Raw genomic sequence first — 22,553 nt, forward strand, 5'->3', positions numbered from 1 at the left:
CAAGAGGGGGAGGATCGCGCTGATCCCTCTCCCTTCAGCTCACATCAATTTTACGCGCCGCTGGAGCTGGCATAATTTTCATGTGAGCGGGGCTGAGTCGCCGCGCTGCTGGGCGCGGGGAGCGGGGGGGCCGGCAGCCGGCCGGCCCGTGCCCGCAGCACCCGCGGTGCTCCCTCGGTGCGCGGGGGAGACGGCGGGGCTCGGCCCCCCCTCGCCCAGCCGGCACTGGCCGGGGGTCTCGGGGCGAGGGCGCTGCCTCCGCGGGCAACGCCGGSCTTGCGCTGCGCCGAGCGGGCGCGTAACGGCGGCCGCGCGCAGCCGTTGCCGACCACCTCCGGGCGGCGGGGGGAGGGCAGGGGAGGGGGCGCGGCCCGGCGCCGCTCAGCCGCCCCGGCCGCCGGAGCGTGGCCGTTTGTATGAGCAGTGCGGCGTGGGGAGGCCTGCCGGAGCCGAGAGAGCCGGAGCAGCCCCCGCGCTTTAGGGGCGCCGGAGCCGCGGCCCGGCGGGGTGAGGGGAGGCCGCGGCGGCGGCGGCGGCCGGTGCGCCCTCTGTCCCGCGGGCGGCACCGGCACCCTGGCCCGGGCGGGGAGCGCCGTGGCGGTGTCCCTCCGCGCTGCGCGGGAGCAGGTTGCAGCCGCGAAGCGGCTTCATTTCCCTCCCGTGGAGGGACCCAGCCTCCGATCGCAGGCTCGGCGCTAAACTGCCTCTTTCATCATCGGCCGCGGACAGGCTTGCGCGTGCTTTTAAGTCTTTTTTGTTGTTGCTGATTAACAAACGGTTGTGTTCTGAGGAGGGCCAGCCGACACGCCACATCTGTGAAAAAATATCCCGTCATATTTTGCACGATAAATATGCAATACTCGAGAATCTTTTACACGTTGGTTGGGAGGCTCATCCACACTGCAGAAAGCTAGACATCTTTCTCTTTAGCGTTATGTTAGTGCATCAATTGCCATACCGCACCACAGTCTGCATTACCAGAGATAGGCCTCACTTTAGACCTTGTATCCTGTATTATTTTAAATTATTTACATCTGAAATGCAAAGCCACTGAAACTGAGGCTATAAAACAAATACTTATTGATGTCAGAGAAAGCAATCCCACATCATTTAAAGCATCCTGCACTGTTATTTTTCTTCTGTGCCTAGTTGCATGGTGTTCCCACAATACGGCTTTGGCAGGTTGAGATGTATAATGTTTATAGTTACTGAATGCACAATAATTTAAGGCTTGTTCCTACTAGCTTTGCTTATGGGACTAAGTCTTCACTCTTGGAAGTGGTTCCTCTGAAAGGACGTTATTCTCAGCTACTCACAAGACTAAGGCTTGAAGATATGACCTTTAAACAATATATTCTGAAGATGCATTGACATGCAACAGAACATTTTTCTATCAGCATCAAAAGAGAGGACTGCTCAATCCCAAGGGCCAGATATTTGAAGGTGCAATAAAGGTATCTGGAAATTACCCAGTGTAAAGGAATAGATATATCCAGTTCTACAGGCAGTTAGGCTGTGGCTGCAGTGGCTTCTGTGGTCTGCACGCTGGAGAGCGGACTCACACAAATGTGTCCCCTCCGGAGGCCTGCACGCCTCCACATTGCTGCCACTAGGGTACCTACAACTTTGAAAGCCTAAATGCCAGTAATACAATTTGCACCTACTAGTGCTGTTTCCTAAGAATACCCCAGAACAATTTTTCTGCCAACCCTCATTGCAGACGATACCATGCATTGGCACACCTGCAAGGGAAAGGCTCAGACTTTCTTCCTTTCTGTGCCTCTGAAGCTGAGATTTGCCTTCAAGCAGTTTTTATGCTTGATGAGCTGCAGTTTAAACCTGCATTTCAAATATAGTCTAGATGTGGTTTTAATCATTTAGTCATTTATGATGCCTGTATTCCAAATTTATGGTCTCAAAACTTTCATTCAGCAACAGTGACCTAATAATAGTAGCTAAATTATAAATATTTATATTTTAGTAGTAAAATCTCCTTACCACCCACCTTTCTCTGGCTAAGGCCTGCAACATCTAAGCACTGGGAGGCCTGGATGGGATGTTCCCTCAAGGTTTTCCCTTCCTTATCTGACCTGCAAGGACTGGGCCAGTAGCCAGTAAATAGGGTATTGGTGGTATTTACGGAGGTGGTCATGACGTCCAGCTTCTGCTGTTGCCTAGGGCTCAGAGATGCAGGCAGTCCAGGAGGGATATGCTTCTCTTTGGTTTGAAATAGGGTTTGTAACCAAAATCTGCTTCCTACATGGTGAGCACTGTAACCATTAGGATCTAGAGTGTTTTGTGACAGGTGATTCTGTATTTCTCCCACTGAAGTCATTTCTGCCTAAACAAATAAAGGATAGTCACTGGGAAATATACCAAAATGTGGCCTTCTCACCTTTTGTCTTTCTGTGACTAAAAAATGTCTAGAAGTTAAGCATCATTAGGCACTGCAATAGTGAGCCTTTGTCCTACTTGCAGATTTCATTTCCACTGAAATTTTCACATTTTCAGAATCAGTATTCCAGTGGGATTTAGGCCTCTAAATAACATTTGAAGATGTGGACAAAAAGCACCTATATAATTCTGATAATACCACTTGTCATGTGTCTGAATCTTTGAGAACCAAAAATGCTTTTAAGAGACTGGTTGTGAGCATCCTTTGCTAGGCAGTGGAGCACCTTCAGCTCCTCTGAAATAAGGACATTCATCATATGCCAGGACCAAATCTTGACATACAGAAATACAGCTGCCAAATCTGCATATGCTTAAATGCCCATCACCTGCATGCATGCAAGCTTTGTTGAGCAGTGTAAGAATAGAACATTTACGTGATTCTGCAGAGTTGTAAGTGTTTCTCAAAATGTGCTGGGCAAACTCAGCCTCTAATTTCATGATCAAATCCTAAGCCTGGAGGAGGACTAGTCTTGTTATGAAATAAACACCATATCTGATGAAATTAAATTCTGAAATTAACAACAGGGTTTTTTGTTCCTTGTAGCCCTTCATTAGTTGGACATGAGGTGCAGAGCTCCAAACCAGAATGTATTTAACACTGTAAAAGGCAAACACACAAATTTTTGGTTGAAGCAACCCCTCTTCTTCCTTTGGAGAGTGATTCACCAGTGATGCTCATCCAAACTGTGTCCACACAACACTATTCACTCTTGCTTGCCCATTGTCTTCAGTGAGTTTGTGTGGCTAAGCAAGGAGGGTGTTTGCTTTGCTAAGCTTTAACGAGATGTATATATGTATATACTTAAGTTAATGGAGTAATCACTGTGCATAAGGTAAAGAAGGTACACTTTTTTTTTTTTTTTTTTTGGCAAGATCATGGTCCAGTTTTGCAGCATTCTGGCAAGATCCATAAAACTCAAAAGTTTAAGCAGAAACTGCTCCATAATTTGCCATTTTAAAGTGATGTGAACTGAGATCAGAATGTCAGTGTCATTCTATTTTCCTATCTTTTGTCACTTCTGACACAACCTTGATGGGTCTTTAAATATAGATTGTTTTGTATTTAAAAAGTTCCTTGTTTTTTCCTTCTTTTRTGAAAAATCTTTTATGGTAGGTTATATAACCTGAGCTATTATCTAGCAAGTAGAGAAGGTAGTTTTTAAATGTTTTACACGTCTTGCTAAAGATTTCTCACAAGTGAACCGACTGCAAGAAATATTTAGGCAGTTTTATATGCACAGTAAGTGTATTGAGTTTTGACTGGCATAGAAAATCCCTTATGAAATATTGTAGAGGAACCAGTGGTTGCTAAATATCTCATCCTTTTTTTTTCTCCTATTATCAAGAAAAGCAAATGGTCATTTCAGATGTATTAATTCTGAACTAGTTCATTTTTAATTACATTTAAGGTCTAAGCTTTAAAATGAACTGATGTGTTTATATACATATTTCACAGGGTTGGTAAAAGAAACAAACTATTTTCATGCCAAGATTTTTGTTACTCACTCTCGGACTTGGTGATTTTTTATAGTTGAGTCATAAACTGAATACAAAGATTTATCAGGGCCAGAAGACCCTTAAAAAAATACCCAAACCTGAGGCCACTTTGTATGTACCCTTACAGATATCCTCTCTGGAATGACTGTAGCTCAAGTCCAATGGAGTTGTGCCTAGCACTGCAACTTATTACAATTTATTTTGGGACCAAGTTACAAGGTCACCATGCTTTGTCAGCTGTGTACCCCCCCCACACACACACACACACAAATAAAGGTGTTAAGCTTTTTGATAAATCAAGCAGTTCAAAATGCCTCATAGTAAGTCTTACATTAGTCCACACATTTAAGTGCACTGTGTAACCAGCTTACAAAAAGATAGACTCAGTGAAGTTTTCAGGTGAATTGGTACCAAGTTCTCACTGTTTAAAACTTTGAATTATGGCACTAAGCCGGGTTTTTCTGGTAGGAGAATGTAGCAGCATGACACCCGTTAATGTTCTTGTGTTTTACAAGTGCTATCAAGTAACCTTGTCTCAGGATGCTTTTAAAACATTCCGACGTACAACTTTCTAAATTAGTCATTAGTGATCTTAGGGGCATGTGGTAGTTAGTAAGCAAATTAAGAGAATTTATGGTACTATGAATAATATGATGATTCATACATTAATTTATATGTAGCTCTTTCACAAAACAAAAAGTCTTTGCAAAATAGTCTGAGTGTTCCAAACTTCTTTTTAATAAATTCTTTACATTCTTCTTTAGCTTTAACATTACCAAAGTTCTATTTTATTTCATTCTTTTATCGGTGTGGGTGTTTTGGACTCATGGTCTTATTTTGTTCATTTCTGCAGGGGTGCTTGATTGCTTGATAGATCACATGCAAACCTTACTTCTTGCAATGACACAATTCTGCTTACAAGAAAAATCTACAGCTCACTTGTTAGCATGTGGCAGGAAAACCCCTTTTAAAGTCAACAGAAGTTTTGTCTGCAGAAGGGTTAGTAGTTTAGGGCCTATCATACACTAGAAGCTCAATTTGCAAACTCTTGCAATGCAGAATGGCTTTGGCAGATTTTTGAAATTAAAGTCATTTTTCGTAAGGCATACTCCTCTTCTCACTGAAATCTATGAACCACCAGTGAGGAATAGTTTTGTTTCTGTGAAAACCATGAAAAATCCTTTGGGAAGAAAACTTCCTTCCTTTCAGAAGTCTAGTAAAAAGCTTATGCATCACTAAAGTTGCACTTATGCCTTAATACCAGATTTGAGATATGAGTGCTCCATAGTCACCCCCTCGCTTTCTGTAAGGCCCACCTGGAATATTGTGGATGTAGCCATAAGGCTATTTATCCCTGATTTTGTAGAAACTTTCTTCTAGCTTGTCATATACATGGAACTATTACAGTATGGCAAGATCTGACAAAGCTGGGCTTAGGCAAAGTGCTTCCACATGATTATACCTTATAGTCATAACCCAGCTACATAACACATTGCAAGCCTGATGAGAGTACAGGAATATTTCTCAATAAACTTTATTTGTAGGACCCAAGTTAATGTCAGTAACATCAAGTAAACCAGTTCATTTGTAGCATTGGATCCAAATCTACTTCCAGCTTCCAAAAAAATTAATCATATTGTTTCACAAGAAAATGTAATTGCTGAAAGCTGGAGTTACAGTATGGAAGAAGTCACCCACTCACACAATACAGCTTCCCATGCATTTGCCCCCAGTATGACAAGAACAAGGATACCCCTCTAAGAAGTGATGACTTTCTGAAAACACGGGGGCTTATCGTTTTGCCCAGCCTTTCATCTTTCCTAACAACAGGGTTTAGTGCTCACTGCAGTGTGATGGGTCTGCTAGCTGTGTTATAAGATAAGGAGAATGGGCTCAGCACGCCTTCTTGCTACCCAAGGTGCAGTCCTGTGCCCTCATAACATCAGTAATGAAAGTCACAATTTAGCCCCCAGAGCATATTAATTACTGAATAAATTTAATGCTTGAAGTTACAGTTTTGACTCAAGATTTCTCAGGTGCAATGAATAATATCCCACATTTTTCAAAACTTTAGGGGTTTTTTAGACAAATATTAAGATAAAAGGAATTTTCGTCATATAATATTGATAAAAGAGAATGTATCATTGTTTTGGAAATTCACACTGTCAGATGATTTAAATTAGAACCGCTTAGTTTATCATGCAAGGGAACAATATATAAACCAATTGAATTTTACAAGTTCAAGGTGCATTAAGTAGCATAAAGCAAGCCATACGGAAAAGTAAGAGGTCAAAATAAAGAAAAATAATTGAAAATGAATGTAATATTTCCTTGGTTTAATGTTTTTTACATTGCCCCTATTACTGTTTCTTTGCTTTGGCAAAAGTGAGTGAAGTGAGAAGCACAAAAATATTATCTAGGGCAAAAATTCAGAAAGGATTTTGAACTTATTTTCAGGGTATAAATAAGATTTTGAACTTCTCTTTTTCACATCATATACTGCAAATTTCCTGGTTGCACAAAAAGGGTAAATACACCATTTGTCTTTTAATCTTCAATTACATATTGAAGTCGACTTGCATGCTATTATTGTACTGCAGACTCAGCAAGTACGGTAGGAATCAGAAATTTAGATTCTGTGCATTGTGAAACAGTTTTATTTTCCTTACTCCTTCCTTGGGAGCGACGTTCACGAGTAAGATGTACACACCTCTTTTCATAACTACAGAGTTATGTAAAAAGATTTATGTGCTTAGCAGAGACTGATTTCAGCAAGTAGCTGCTGTATATGTGTTTGCTCTTCTAAAGCAGGGGAAAACTTCAGTGTGTTTTCAGCTGATGAACAACCAGGATTTTTCCTTAAATACATTTTTTGTTCCTAAGAAATAGGAAGAATAATTTATCTCCACTTATTATTCAGAATGAAAATAATAGGGAGGAATATGCTATAGTTACAATGTAAATTTCCTGATGTCTTACTGGAGTCCAGGCAGTTTTGAACTTTTAGTATGTTTTGGCTTTGAAACTTTTAAACAGTAGATGGATTTTGAGAACCACGAAATGTGCTCTGCTTCTATTTCTGTGTTTAATGGATTAACATACAGTGACCCTAACTATGGATGTAGAAATATCCATGGAGACAGCAGTCATTTCTTCAGAAAATGGTCAACACTGGGCTTTTGTGGATTATATACATATTTTAGAGTGATGTGAAAAATATTGTCATGTCCTCAGATTATACCCAAGCAATGTGTGAGGTTACTTTATCCCTGTTCACCTGAGTCTAGAGAGCTGAGAGCTGAACTCTCATGGAGTGAATTACATCATCATCTTCCCTTCTTGCCCCTGACACATTTTTCTCTCCTGTCCCCCAATACCATGGGGGAGCCCCATGGGGAGTCCAAAGTATCTTCCACGGGATGGAGAGCTGCTATCAGTCTCCTAGAGTGGAGCAAAGTGGATTTGAGAAGAAGTGAGAATCTGTCCTATGTTCTAGATATGATTTGTAGGAAGGGTCATAGTCTGATCTCATTGAAAACTGAGCGTAAACTGTGCAATTATCTTCACTGGGGACTGGAGAATGGAGTTTATGAAGCCACAGTTAAAGAAAGCAGAGAGGAACTGATTGTTACTTGAAGGACTGTTTCTATCTGTGCAACTGTATATAATGTAATGATCCCCACTCCAGGTACTTTATCAGCAGTTCTTTAAMCCACACCTGTCTCAAAGGTGAACAGTGAGATTTTGTTCCTGATATCTAATCCTCTTGATGAGCTAATCTCACGAATACTCTGCAAAGTTGATTTAAGGAAACAATGAATGGGGATTTACTCCCTAATTACTCATAGCTCAAGTGAAGTGAATCCTTGGGGTTTAGTGATGAATACTGGTGTAACCAAGAAAAGGGAAACAGCCCAGAGGGTCCAACTGGTTGGGAAATAAACTTGGAGGGGCAGTCAAAGAGTTTGTTTTCTAAACAACTGGCAAGATACATTGGGTTGAACTGGATGTGAGCTGGCTGAAAACAAAACAGGGAATAGTTTACTAAACATAACTTTTTTTTTTGCGTGTAAGAACTGAAATAGTGCTTGCCATAACAGAATCACTATCAGACAGAGRAGGGATAGATAGAGGAAAGCTTAAGATCGTCAATGAAATAGTAGCCCCTTTAACAATGATCAATCACTTCCTGCAATCAAAACCATGCTAGCATGTGGCCTGTTCAAATAAAAATTACTGGACTGGAGCCAAACAAGAAAAAGTAATTGATAATGTGGTTTTTCAGAACCCATCCATCCATCAAATGTGTCACTCCTCCATAATACTTTATTTCCTCTTCTAAACAAAGATCTTTAAAATTCATTTTGTGCACTTAAAAACAAAGTGTCCTTGTCCTGGTTTATAATGATTCTCTTTTAGTTTGGGTTTGTTTTGTTATTTAATTACATTCTCTTCTATCTTGCATTTTTGTCCAGATAGTTGCTGGAAATTTCTGCAGCTCTTAAACAAAGACTCTTTTGTGCTGTATCAGCTTGCATTTTCCTTGGATTGTGTTGTGCTGGTGTCTTTTCACTGACTTCAGCATTGGAGTATTGTAGTCATAGCTTCACTAAGTAGACTGTAACAAACAGATTCATTGGCCCTTTCTCTATGCTGCATCTTATTAACTGGTCTGTGGGAAATGCTCTTTACATTGTTAAGGCATATGAGCTATTACAAACAATAAATTCACCTTAACTGGAGGAAGCTTTGATACTCCTCATACAGTAACCCAGCAGAAACCACAGTTTATAAAAGCTTTCTACCAACCAAATTTCAGAGGTATTTCATTAAAATACATTATCCCTGTTTTCTACATCAACCTTTTACTATTGCCTTTACCAAACAGATAATATGAATAATGCTCTATAATTTCCCAATACCGGCTAGCAAGGAAGAGATACATACTAGAGCCATTCAATAGAATTGATACATTTCTTTTTTTCCCACAGTTAAAAAACAAACAATAAGCACAATTTTAGCAACACTATTATTCTGAATTAGAGGGCATTGTTCCCAGACCTACTGTACCAGTTTTACAGGGACTGCTAATGATAACCCTCAAATTACAGACCACACTCTTGTTAAGAGGTCAAATGCTGTGAAGCTAATTAATTCATAAAGAAGTGCTTTAGATTCTAATGTTTAAACTGCTTTTTTATATAATAAAATATTTGGGCTCCCAACTCATGTATTGAGAAAACTAGGCAACTCGTGAGGACACAGGATTAATAGTGTCTCAAGCAGGCAGAGATAAGGATGCACATGTGCAGTTCTGGTAACAGAGGAAAACTAGGGGCATATTTAAACTGAGGGAGTTGCCTCCCGTAAGTGAGATGTGCGTTAGTGATCACTAACTCTGGATCTGGGAGGAATGAGTTTGTACACATAAGCTGCTTCTAACCCAGCTGTTCTCCTTTAGGGAATTCCATAACTATAAATTTGCACAGAGTGTGTTTTTAAGCTTACTCTCCTCCCCAGAAAATAAAGACAACCCTCTCTCCCCCACCAAAAAAAAAAAAAAAAAAAAAATTATAGTTCCTCCACCTAGGACTGATTAGCTAAATGCAGTACCCTCAGCCCAAAGCCTGATTTGTCTAACAGAGTGTTTAGACCTTTGATTTAAATACAAAATCAAAGCAGAGAGTAAGAATGGGTGTTAGAAGTGTGATACCAACTCCACCACTGACTCACTGCCTGACTTTGGACAATTTATTTTTGGTTTTGCTATAAGGAAGTGTGATAAGACTTGCTGTAATTAATATTTGTACAAGGCCGTGGAATCTGTAAATTATTTATTATATTTCAGTAAGAGGCTTCTGTGGTTAGTACACACAAATTCAGGAACCCCTGCAAAGCCATGAAATTTGTGTGCCTCTTGGCTTTTACAGAATTGTTGGGGTTTCTCCAGCATCAAAACAACTTCTAGGCTCACACTAATACAAATTTAGCAGCCTCTGGGAAGCAGCCCCAAGAAGCTCTAATCTAATAGTTGTAACTGAGTCACCAAAATTCTTTAAACATTGCTTAACTTGGAGCCCATGAGTTGTACTATTAATTCAATGGAGCTAGTCACTAGATTAAAATTAGGTTGATGCCTAAATGCCTTGCAGGACTTTTATCAGATTATTAGGTTTATGATTTAGGTATCTCTCAAACTTGCTGAGATCATCTCCTGATTTAAGAATTTATCATCCCACTGAAAGTGGTGGTGGACTGGATTTCTATGGAAGTCAGTTTGGGGCAAAAGATCTCTCAATATCCACACGTACTTTTAATTTTCTAAACATTAACTAATTCTGTATGGTTATCTAAACATTAAAAATGCTAACATGTATGACTCATACTCTCGTAGTTCATATTTAATTATTTTATTTCTCCCAGTAATGCAAGGCTAAATCCTATAGTGGTGTAAATCATCATGCCTCAACCAACTGCAATAAGGCTACTGTGATTAACATCTTCTGAAGATCTGGCTCATGCTCTATATTACTTTTAATGTCTGTGTGTTAGCATTTGCAATGAACCAATATATAAGTAATGCACATAGAAACATACATTGTATCTTCCACAGTCTGGATTAATTGCAAGCAACCTATTGCAGACAATAGCTAGTGCTGAACAGTGTGCATTAACTTGCAGTATCAGGCTTGTAATCTGTATTTTAAAGCTGAAAAATAAGGCTTTTACGTTAAAGTAGGGATTTGGGGGTTATCTCCATAAAAACAAATCTCTGCATAGCCATAACATTCCAAGGTATAATTTAAAACAATATAAAGTAACATGTAGCAAGGAAGAGGTATTTTAGGCAAAAACATTCCTCTGGTGTTTTACCCAGCACCATTCCAAGCTGGGGTCTAAAATTTACTATCAGAGGTCAATATTCTAAAGTTGTGTGATTCATTTGCACTAAAGTTTGCTTTGTTTCCTACTGAATAGAAAAATACGTAGACCTCTGGACATCTGTGATGTAGAAATATTTGTATTTGAAAGGCACTACTCTTTTTAATTACTGCATTAAAATATTGATCACTCAGTATGCTGTGGGCAATTTTTACTTCTTTCTGATTAGCTTGTGGGAATGCATTATTTACATTTGATATGACAATTTCATTTTTCGGAAATGTGCAGTATGGCAACAATGAATAAAAATTTCTTGCAGCCTTTTGGGATATCGGGTTTTATTATTATCCTAAACAGAGAACTTCAGTTAAAAACAGAATAGATTTTTTTCCAATAGCAATCTCATTTGAATGTTTTGATTTATCAAAGCATTTTATGTTTACTTAAAAAACACATTTTCTGCTCCCTGGAGAAGTCCATAATGCACTCAGTAAAAATTGAGCATCAGAAAAAATGTACTGAAATGACAGAGTAAAATTCAGGAAAACTGTTCAGGCTTTGCTATGAGAGATATGCATGTTGCTGAAAGTTAGTAATATACATTTTATGTATATGTTACACATATCCTTTTGTGGTGCTCTGAATAATGTATACTCTGTTATTCAAAGTAAAACGTATATACTCTTCCATTCAAAGATAATACTGCTGTGTATTAAAATATTTATATCTTAGAAATTTCAATTGAAGAGTAGAAGACTAACTTTGGAGAAACATAATTCTTGATTCACTGATACCAATGAAACTACCTGAGAAGTCACATCTGACTAAATTGGAATTAGGGTATTCTCTTGGCAGTTAATTTGATAAGATCCAGTTAGTATATTTATGACTTGAGCTTTCACTGACTGGAAAGTGGCATTGTTCATTAATGAACAGCAAATCTGTACAACAGCTTGGAACAGGAAGTGAAAAATTCTCTACCTGTATGAAATTACAGAGGGAAATTAATGAGCTAAAATGCAATTATTAGAAGTGGAATATGGCTAAGATCCTTGGGTTAACTTCCACGTTCTTAYTGGAAGGTATATATTAGATACCGTTCCTTGTCTGTTGTTGCTGTACTTTTCTGGAAAATTCTAAAATAGGTCTTTCTCTTTTAATTTAAATAGAGTGCTTGCTTCAGTGGCCAGACATAAATGTTTACAAACACATAGGCATGCCTAGTCTTCAGCAACTAAGCAACCTGTATTTAAACTGTGATAGCAGTCCTGCTGAGAAGTTTCCAGGGCCATAGTATATAGGCTGAAATGAACAGCTGTGGTCAAGGCTGAAGTTTTATATTGCTGCTGAAAATGTAGCATGAAGTCCTTAGCTTGTCAGGTCATTAGCAAAACTCTCACTGACCTYGGCACAGTGAGGATTTCAGCATGATACTGTCAGTGCTTACAGTTTTATCACCAATCTTGCAGTGCTTTTATATTTTTATTATTAGTCTCAGTTCCAGGAGTCTTGTTTGTCATGAAACTATCAACTTCATTTTTAAAAGGTCTGGTGCTAGAGCTACATCTACAAAACAGTTTTGGCCATAGATTCAGTGAAAGGTTTGGTGCCCTGTGAAGAGACATTTGTGGATCTTGATTTTAGACATCTACATCTTGTATCTTGCTTCCCAGTTAATCTCTAAGTCCACACTTGCAACTAGCTGAGTACCTACATTGCAAAGACAGAGGTGCCTCAGATCTCTCAGTTGCTCTGACTATGGAATAAACATTCTCTGGACGCTCAATTTTGTCCCCGAATCCACCAAGCAATACCTCTATGTTGACAGGTCTAGCCAGGCTGAGGTGCATCAGCCAATACTTGTCAGGAAACAAGGAACATCTTTGAACATCACCGAGTGCAGTAAAGGTGCACAGAGTAGGTCTAAGAGATCAGACTCTGCACAAAGCACCACTGGCAAAGGCAGTGGTGACAGGACCATGTTTTTTCCAATAGCACATGCAACCAGAAAGTGGAAGAGCACCTGACTTCAGCTGTCACCACTTCCGGAAGGAATTTAGATCTGCATCCCCCGCTGCCCAGCAATATATCCTTATGAACAGCCAGAACGTTGAAAATGTGGAAGAAGGGCTCGTATTCTGTAACAGTTCTTCTCACCCTTGTAATTAAGGATTTACTGACAATGGTGAGCAAGCGCTCGACAGTATAAGTTTCTTATCAAGAAGTTAGGGCAAGATCTGGGAGGCTGTACTTGCTTTTAATAACATTCTATTAAAAAAGATAACACTTCAGAATAAAAGACTTATCTGGATAGAAATAAATGTCTAATCTTAGTGAAGATTCAGTACATCTTTACTAAAGCAACTGGAGCTGTAAGTTTTTGAAACCTTTGAGAGAAGCAACATTTTGGACATTTTGTGCACTTCCCGCTAGCTTTTTTTAGACAGCTTTGTCATGCTGTCTATTGTGAATGTTGGCATGGCCAGAAACACATCTAAGCCATAGGCACAGGAACAGCTGCCTGGCTAAACCAGAAGAAGACATGTAAGAGAGTGCAGTACATAGTTCTGCTAGTACTTCTAAAGTCAGGTTTGGTGTGAACTCAGGATCTCAGAAGCCTGCTCCATTTCTCTAACCCTATTCACATCCTGAAGACAAGGGAACTTAACCCAGAGCTGTGAATCTTCCAAAAGCACCTAAGTGTCTACAGCTTTTTATGGATTAACCCTTGATCCACTTGATGCAGAGAAAATCTTAAAATTTGTGCATAAATTCTTAAGGCAGAAGCTCACAAAGCATCTAAAAAAACCTAAATCATACATTCAAACAAAGACAAAAAAGGCCCCTCATTATTTTTAACATAAGTGGATGACTTTTTTGGCCTGAGTCATGATTTTTCAGTGCTTAGCATGCAAAATATATAAGATAACCATCTCCATGATGCTGTTCCTGATCCCTGAAGAGAAGGTAGAGATGTTTCAGTGCTAACTGGCTATGATGAATATCAACTGTAATAAGTATCCCTAAAAAGATTTTCACATAAGCACAAACTCATGATAGCCCTTACCCTCTTATGAGATTTATCAGGATCAGAGAAAAACTGGTAAAATATGACTGATGGCTGTATATTATTGCATCAAACTCTACTTTTGGCTCTTGTGGACACTAGGAGATTTTACATCATTATTGCAAGTCCTATAAAAAAAATGAAAGTGCCTTTAATCATGGTGCACTATCACGTAGCCCAGCCATAGCTACCAGGAGGGCCACATCTAATTCAAGCTAAAAGACTTATCCAAGTCTATATAATAATGTGTACATCTAGCCATTAATGAAAGCCTAGAATATAGATATAGGAATTACATTACAGGTTCAGTCCAGTGGGCTGAAATTAGTTGCTTCCATCTAATCCAGTTATCTGTTTATGTATTTTTCCTGCACTAATCACTGGCCTACTGAATCTGAGCGTTTTTGTGATATCTGAGAGTATCTCTCTAGAGAGCAATCAGCTTCCTACTATTGATATGCATATCCTAAAGGTACTAAAGTTTTTGGCGTTCCTGTAGTAAATGGTTCATTTTTAATTGAAACATGTCTGAGTCATAAGAACACTCAAGATTTTTTTGTTTAGAGAACAGACAAAATTGAAGGACTGAAAACTAAAGAAAAATAGGAGCACAGATTTCTTTATACCTTATTTGAGTGAATGTGTGTGGTTTTTTGATCATATCAAAAGAAAACTGTTGATGACGTGCTGAAAAATAAAACAACGTAACATATGGCTGAAAGCATATCAGCATAGTACTTCTGTCTTTACACCAATTGYTATTGAATTTTCCTGAAGCAAATTTGCTAATATTTTACAAAATACATTGAGCTGTTCTCCTGATTTTTGCTGTTTGCCATTATGCCAACTTTGGAAAGAACTAATTCATGTAAGTAATCTACTGTTGTCATACAATTTTTTTTAATTTCTTTAATACTGAACTCCTTCCTGGGTTAACTGTAAAAAGTACTAATTCCAAACCAACATTTCATGTAAGGTACAGTGTATAAGTTTTAAACAAGGTATGAAAATATCTGTCCTACAGCATATTCCAAATAGTGACTAACTACAGAAGAACAAGCTCAGTTCAGACACAGTGATGTTCCTTTCTAGACGCTCTTTAGAAAGGGATATGATAAACTCCATATAAGGAGGTTTTCTGAAAAACTGAGTAACAGGTTGGCTCTGTGATACTGACCACCAGCAAGTCTTAGCAACTAGCAGGCTTAAATGGGTGAGACAGGTTGGGTGTTTCACGCTCTGATGTCAGAGGTACTAATTCCTATGGAAGTGAGTAGAAGCTGACTGTGCCCAGTCACTGCCATCAACCACATCTTTTTTACCCATTGAAGACTTAATGGTAGTCTCCAAATTGTATTTATAATAGTCTGATCTGTGACTCTTTTAATGGGTATTGGTTTTTCCTCTTCAGAGTGTTTTCCCTAGTCCAAAGAAGATTTTAGTAAATGAATATGTTAATGGTAAATGTCAGAAACATATTACAGTTATACGCACTTTTTAGTGTCTATCGTCACAGTAGCTGGATTTCAAAGACATGTAGATTTCAGCAGCAAGAGCAAGTTTATATGATCAGTTCATTCGGCTTTACTATTAGCTTGAAATATACTCATGTAATGCAAGTCTTTTATACACTTAAGAGGAAGTGCTGAACTAAAAAAGAAGAACCTAATTGCCTGTATTTAAATTCCTATTAACAGTAATATTTATTATTATGGCATCTTATAGTAGAAGGACTCTTACGAATTTCAGTACTGAACTTCAGAATTATTCTAAGTTTATAACAAGAAAATCTGAGTTTATTTCCTAGGTAGATTTTGAAACATGGACAAGTAGTGTTGTTACTGTTTTGCATAGCAGGTAACTAGCAGCAGCCAAACAGAATGACCTGCTTGTGGCCACACAGGGAGCTAATGGCATAGCCTGGAAAAGAAATGGAGCATCCTGAAGATCTGTATCCTATTCTGTGGACTTTGCTGCCTTTCATTGTTACGGTTTCCATCTACAGAAACTTTTTCTGATTGTTGGCTTATGTAGTGGTTGGGAGTTATTAAAGAAGCCAGCAGATAAAAAAAGGGAGGGGTTAAAATTCTGCAATGGTTTCACTTAAAGGCTGTATGTAGAGGAAAGACATCTATTTCATACTCTGCATTTTAAAAAGCCACTATACAATGACAGCTTGTGCCTTTGTGCAATGCAAGAAAACTAATAATTGAAAACCTCTGAAGGGCTCATGTCATGTTTTTAATGTATTCCTGTTCAGTGTTCTGAGTAGAAGTTTTGTTGTTGCTATGGGTAGGGGATAGATTGAACTGATTACATACTGTGTTATAAATAAGTGTATTTTGTTCCCTGAGAAATGATTATTCCTTCAGTAAAAGGAAAAATAAACAAGTGAAAAAGGGTACGTTTAAGGTTGCTGACAAATTTTAGCTCTTCCTAGACTTTGAGATTTCTGTTCTCAGCTACAATGTTCTAACTTTAAAATATTTTCTTGTAGATTTAATTCTAATTTCTAAATGGTTTAAGTGACTTTGCCTAGTTAACAATTACTTGCGGCTATACAATTATTGCTTAAGACCTTTTTCTGCCTGAGCTGCAGTGAAGAGTGGGACAAATGTGGTTTTAATCCACATTTGCACTCCTGTGATTATGGGACTGGCAGGAGCCAGGCTGGTTTGGGCATAAATTAGAGCCATCTAAAGCTGTTCTGTCATTACTGACTACCTGGGACCCTGTGGGATCACTCATAACTGAAGATCAGTTACAGTGGCCCTTGCTCTGGGAAGATGCTTTAACAAATGGGAAACCCTCAGCAAGCCAGTTAGGTTAGTTTTCCAGATGGTTCGTACCACTTAAACAGCGGCAAAAACTGTCTTGCTCCAGATGTGACTGCAGCTTTTGCAGAAACGCATAGTCCTGCTTTGAATAAGCCTGCTTGGGCACAAATAATGTTGCTGTAGCTATCTGGAGTTTAGTACAAGGTGCAAACCATAGACAAATCAATCTGGTCAATGCTTTGATCAGTTAAAAGTTCACATTGTTGCAGCTACACTGCCATCAAAATTAGAGTTAATTTAAATCTAGTTCAACCGTGTTGATGCAAATTGCAGCCACATCTTGTACTCTGGTATAGACTCAGCACTAGTCAGGCAATATTCACTATCTTTCAATTTTATTATTATTATTATTATTTTGCTAGACCACTCTTGCCTCTTCAGTTGAAATGAGCAATTGATCTTGTTATCTATTGTACCACTAGGAGATATATCACAGCTTGCATAGTGGCTGGTAATGCCCATATCAATTCATGTGATAACTTTACTCTTAAATCTTAGCTGCAGTCATTGCTAATTACCAGGGGACTTCCTTGGTGTCTTTTCTCTTATTCAGACTTTTTAGCCTTGCTTTTTGTGTAAACAGCAGTTGCATGTTGCCAGTAATGATAATCAGTAAGACAAAGTTGAATTTTTACAGCCCCATTCATTCAGAAATCTCAGTGGGCTTCTAAAGTGCACAACACTTGGAAAAAAAAAACGTGGAGGGATATTATTAATCTTTAATTTCTCCACTGAAATGCAGCCATATATAATACAGGACACAATGTGATAACTATTAGGCTACACAGAGCTGCACTAGACAACCATCAAGGAGAGAAAAGGAAGCAGAGAATAGCATCAGGCAAACCACATGGGGAAGTTTAGGTAGACCTCGATACCCAAGCTGCAATTTAGTTGTGATGCTGATGGTCACAAACATCTTCTTGGAAAGTACCATATTGTCTTTAATGACCACAACTACATATATATTTTCTCTCAGCTGAAAGATACCACACCCAAAACAGCTGTAAGAAGTTGAACAAAAGAACTGTTTACAAGATCAGCCATATGACTTCCTGCAGCATTTCAGTTTCCACTGATACCTCCTGCAAGGATTATGTTTATCAAAGTGGAAAATGGTAGCTACATTTTTTCATTATAAATAGGTAAACTCTTGTATCTTAGCTCATATTAACCTGTTACTGGAAGAAGAGAAAGAGCTACTGCATGTTCTCTGTTACAAATTCATTATATATGCTATCACTTATACTATGGCAATGGGCTACACATCCAGCTTGAGCCCAAAAGATAAAGAAAGATTGTGTGATATTCATCAGCACCTTGGAACTTGGTGCTTATTTTTAAATCAGTTAGGAATTTCCTTGATAGCTTTTTGCTCAGCTGATTTTATGTGGCATTAACATCATGTGTTCTCTGCCTATGTCTTTTCCCCTCTTTTGTATGCTGTGTATTTTCTCATGTGCACTGCCAAAATTACCTTGTTCTAACGCAGGATCATACTTTGCTTCCTCACTTGCCCATTTGTCCACTTTGGGCTAATGTTAGTAAACATCTGTTAAAGACAATCACTTTTAATCTTGTCAGGGATGCCTGTGTTGTGAGGGTGAAAATTAGTTATTAGCTTAGCTTTTCATCCATGCATAATAGGATGTTAAAATCAGAGATTTTTTGCTTGGGGCCATGAGAAGCATCCCACTCTGAGCTTACAAGTCCTGAATTTATAAAATACAACATATTTAAAACAAACAAACAGAAGGCAGGTGCCAGTTTAAAATGACAAAAAGTCTGTTTCGTGTATGTTAGTCCTTATGTAAGGTTGTTAAGACATCTTCTTGACTGCACTAAAACAAAAATCTGCTGGATCTTTGCTGATTCTTTTCTGCCCCCTCCCTCCCTCTGTTATAATAGCTAATCAACAGAAAAAGCTATGCCAAGCTCTTCTTACAGTGAGGACTTTCCCCCAGATGGGGTTGTCATCAGCTTGGTCCCTGCGGCATCTATCCTCCTCAGTCTCCACACAGCACCTTACCAAAGTAAGTCCTGGAAATGAGCAATAAGACAAAGTTGGTCTGAAAAAAAAAAGAAAGAAAAAATAAAAACCCGTCTCTCACAAAATAGTAGTAAAGCCCCTCTTCACACCTGTATTACATGAAAAAGCTGCCATCATTTAGGGAGCACATAATCTTAAGGGACCTCTCTTTCATCTGCAGTGGAGTATCTGTGACAGGACCAGGAACTACGATTTCTCTCTCCCAATACCCACAGAGGAGCAGCGACTTCCCATTTTTCCTTCACTCTTATCCCGTTTGGGTTAAAGCAGACAGAACAAAGGCTGATGAGTTGGTGATAGTCCCCCTGGGAATATCTATTTTAAAATCTCAGTATTTGGCATCAGGAAGGAATCAGTGAGTTCAGCCACTATCAGCAAGGCCTCCTTCCAAATGTCTCGGTGCTCTCCTTTGTCATCCCAGTACATGCATAATAAAAATAGCTCATGAAGAAACACAGGTAGGCATCCTGGCTCTAAATGTGTGTATAATATAAAATGCAGAGTTGTACACCAGGCGGCTGGATGACAGGCTTGAGTATTTGGATTGCCTACCAAGTGTTGATGAAAAGCCACACAGATTCTTAATTCAGAAACTCCAATTTTTCTTCTGTTCCTGTGTTCATTTTCTTTATCAGCAGGGGATGACTTACACTTTCAAAACTGATTAACATTTTAAAACTGTGGGAGCACCTTGTGTGGCATTTCAAATGATTTTAACCCTTTAGCTCTTTGCTGGAGCTCCTTTTTGGGTTATTTTTCTCTTTTTTTTTTGTCTTCGGAACACCAGTCCTACTAGCATGTCAGCACTTCCAGAGAAAATAAGCATTTTGCACAGTTCACAAGGCACTGGAGACATCAGTTAAATTAACTAACTTTTGGCAGTACAAGCAGGTGGACATTTACGAGCTTTCAACTCCTTTTCCTATCTGCCTACTTGGCAGAGAGAAATGGCCTTGCCCTATGGCTTTGAGAAAGCCAACAGCTTTCTTAATCCTTTCCCAGTCAGACTGCAGTCCTGTTTGTCCCCAAAATAATATTATTGATGTGGCTATTTAAAGTCAACTTTTCTGCCATGCTCTCTCTCATATGCATAAATCCATTCACATACAGCCAAAGTGGGAACTCTCCAGTGCCTGAAAAACATCTTCTAACTGTGCTGGGCTTTGCTCTCAGGCAGTTGAAGCTCTTTCTAATGCATGACTGAGGAATGGTTGTCACTTAAAAATAAATACAGTACCTGGAGGCATTTTTCCATACCAGTGGAGGAACATGTAGCTGCAACGTACGCAGGATTATTTCCAGCTGAGAAAAACTTTCAAGCAACACCTAGAGGCTAGAGGCTAGTCTTCAGTCCACTCAGAAATGCTGCCACCTGTGGATTACAAAGGTCAGCATCTGTTCAAGTCAGCATATTGGGTTAATAAGATGCTTAAAGATACGTAGCATGAATCAAATTTCATCCTCAGTTAAATGAGGACAATCCTCATTGGGACTTGCACTCAAGGACTCAGTTTGTCCCTCAACTCCAAACAGGAGTGAGGATACTGCTTGCTGGTTACTGTTCTGCAGAGCTCGGCAGTGATGCTTAATACTGTTGATATTCATTTATTTTGCTTGTTACTGTCTTTTTAGCAAACTGAAGTCCAGAAACACGAGAGTTTTCTTACACTCATATACTTAAGGAGCCAAGAACAAAACCACATTGCTTTTTTTTCTACAAAATATTGTGATAAGCCTCTGAAAGCTGGGCACAGGTCTCTTTTCTGGCTTATCAGCTTTAGGAAGTTGGAGAAATTGTGCATGGTCCACTAGTCAAAAACAGGAAAGAAGAAAAGACAGGAAAGGTACATTATGTCTTCACGTGAAGACTAAATATCCATTTCTCAACTTACATGTCTTTTAACCTATGTTTAATCACATTTTCCTCTTTTACTTTCCAATTCTGCTTTAGCTGAGCTTCACCCACCAAAGCCCAAATTCTCCCTCAGGATTCTTTGTTTTAGAGATCACTGTTAGCCCTGTCCCTGCACTCAGTGATGTGGATGCTGGGTTTAGTGTGTATTTTTATAACTGATTTGGTAATGACCTGCTACCATTTTTAAGCATCTGTTAACCACCAGATATGGTAAAACTGAAATTCTTTACAGTCATGACAAGAGAAGGAAAAAAAAAAAAGGAAAATACAAAACACTGTGGAAAAATGAAAAAATGAATCAAAAGTCAAACAGAAACATATTCTATATTCTAAAAATCCCTATTTAACTTCTGAACATGTAATTATTAGAAGCTATAACTATTTTGATTGTTAGATTTAAAAAAGAAAGTTTCTTCAGCTTCACTTAATTTCCCCAGAAGAATATACAGCACATGCCATTTCAGTCAGTTTATTTTTGTTATATTAACTAGGGTCAGGCAGGTATGAAAGGAAGTAGAAAATCTTGCTTGTAGCATTGGGCAAACTAGCGCCATAAAGAAAGCTTCCAAAATACCACAACATTGAGCACTTATCAGATGACTTTATTCTAATATTTATCATTTTATCACATAGCTGACATTCTGAAATACTAGTAACACGAAAATTAGTAGCTTTTTTGGACATTTGATTAACAGTTGCGAGCAGCATTTTTTTTGGTTTGGAGGTGGCTAATTTGCAGCTTTTTTATGGAGGGAAAGGAACAAGAGGAAAGAAATATAGGAATGCTTCATCTACATTTCTTCTCACCCTCTTTGAAAAGTTTCATGATAGTTAATAATCAGAAACATTTTCCCTTTTCTAATGTTCTTCTACTGGTCCTACTTCAGTTAATTATGTTGGTTGTCCATTGTAAATAAAAAGTAGGAAGCCTGCCAGTTCCCTTTGATCATAGTTCTGTTCTTTCCCCCTAAGAAAATCATACACAGTTGCTTATTCTTTCCTTCAGAAGTGAAAAGTGTTCTTCATTAGGAGGAACAGGTGCATCCCTTCATAGATGGTTGAGGGTTATAGATTCATTAAAGGAATTTCCTTCCCAAAAATGGCAAATCCACAGAGCTGCTCCTCTTGCTATTGAGGAGTCAGTCTGTCTATGCAAATATGATGGTAAGGGACAAATCATCATTATTGTGCTTTCCTCTTTTCTATTAAATCACATGGCAGAACAGTGAGTTGCCAAGACATACACCTGTTTGGTTCAACACCCTCAATGCTGCTAGAGACTGAAGAATACAATGGAGGGATTTGCGATCAGAAGATTCTGCAATTGATAAGAACTGGTACATATCAAAATTTGTACTGCCTGTTCCTCTACTCTGCAGGCCAAGGACTCTTTGTGATTGCACAATTTCATACTTTGAAATGCAGCTTTCTGAACCGCCCAGAGGGGATTCTGGAGGTTGCAAAGGTATGACTTGTTATATCCCTGAGCATTATTAGTGTTCTAAGTGTTAACACATATAGCAGACAGTGTCCTTTGAAGTTCAAGGCAAATCACGTGTGAGAATAAAAAAATGCATTAAAGCATAAATGCTAATGGGGACACAGTGTAACCACTGCTCAGCCCGACTTCCTTTAGCAGAATTACACTAGTTATATCAGAAAGATAGTCATGCTACAGGTGCCAGTAGCATCCTCCCTTCACTGCCTGCTTGAATGGTCAAGATAAGAAATATAAAACGCTACAAAAATGTCCTTCTACACTTTTTTTTATCATTTTAGTTTATTTGAAGGGAAATTTGAAACTGTATGCCTTTCCACACTCATATTTTGGAAGTTTGTTTTAAAGCACTT

Source organism: Apteryx rowi, unplaced genomic scaffold (assembly GCF_003343035.1).
Source record: "Apteryx rowi isolate R43461 unplaced genomic scaffold, aptRow1 scaffold_869, whole genome shotgun sequence".
Classification (NCBI taxonomy): Eukaryota; Metazoa; Chordata; class Aves; order Apterygiformes; family Apterygidae; genus Apteryx; species Apteryx rowi.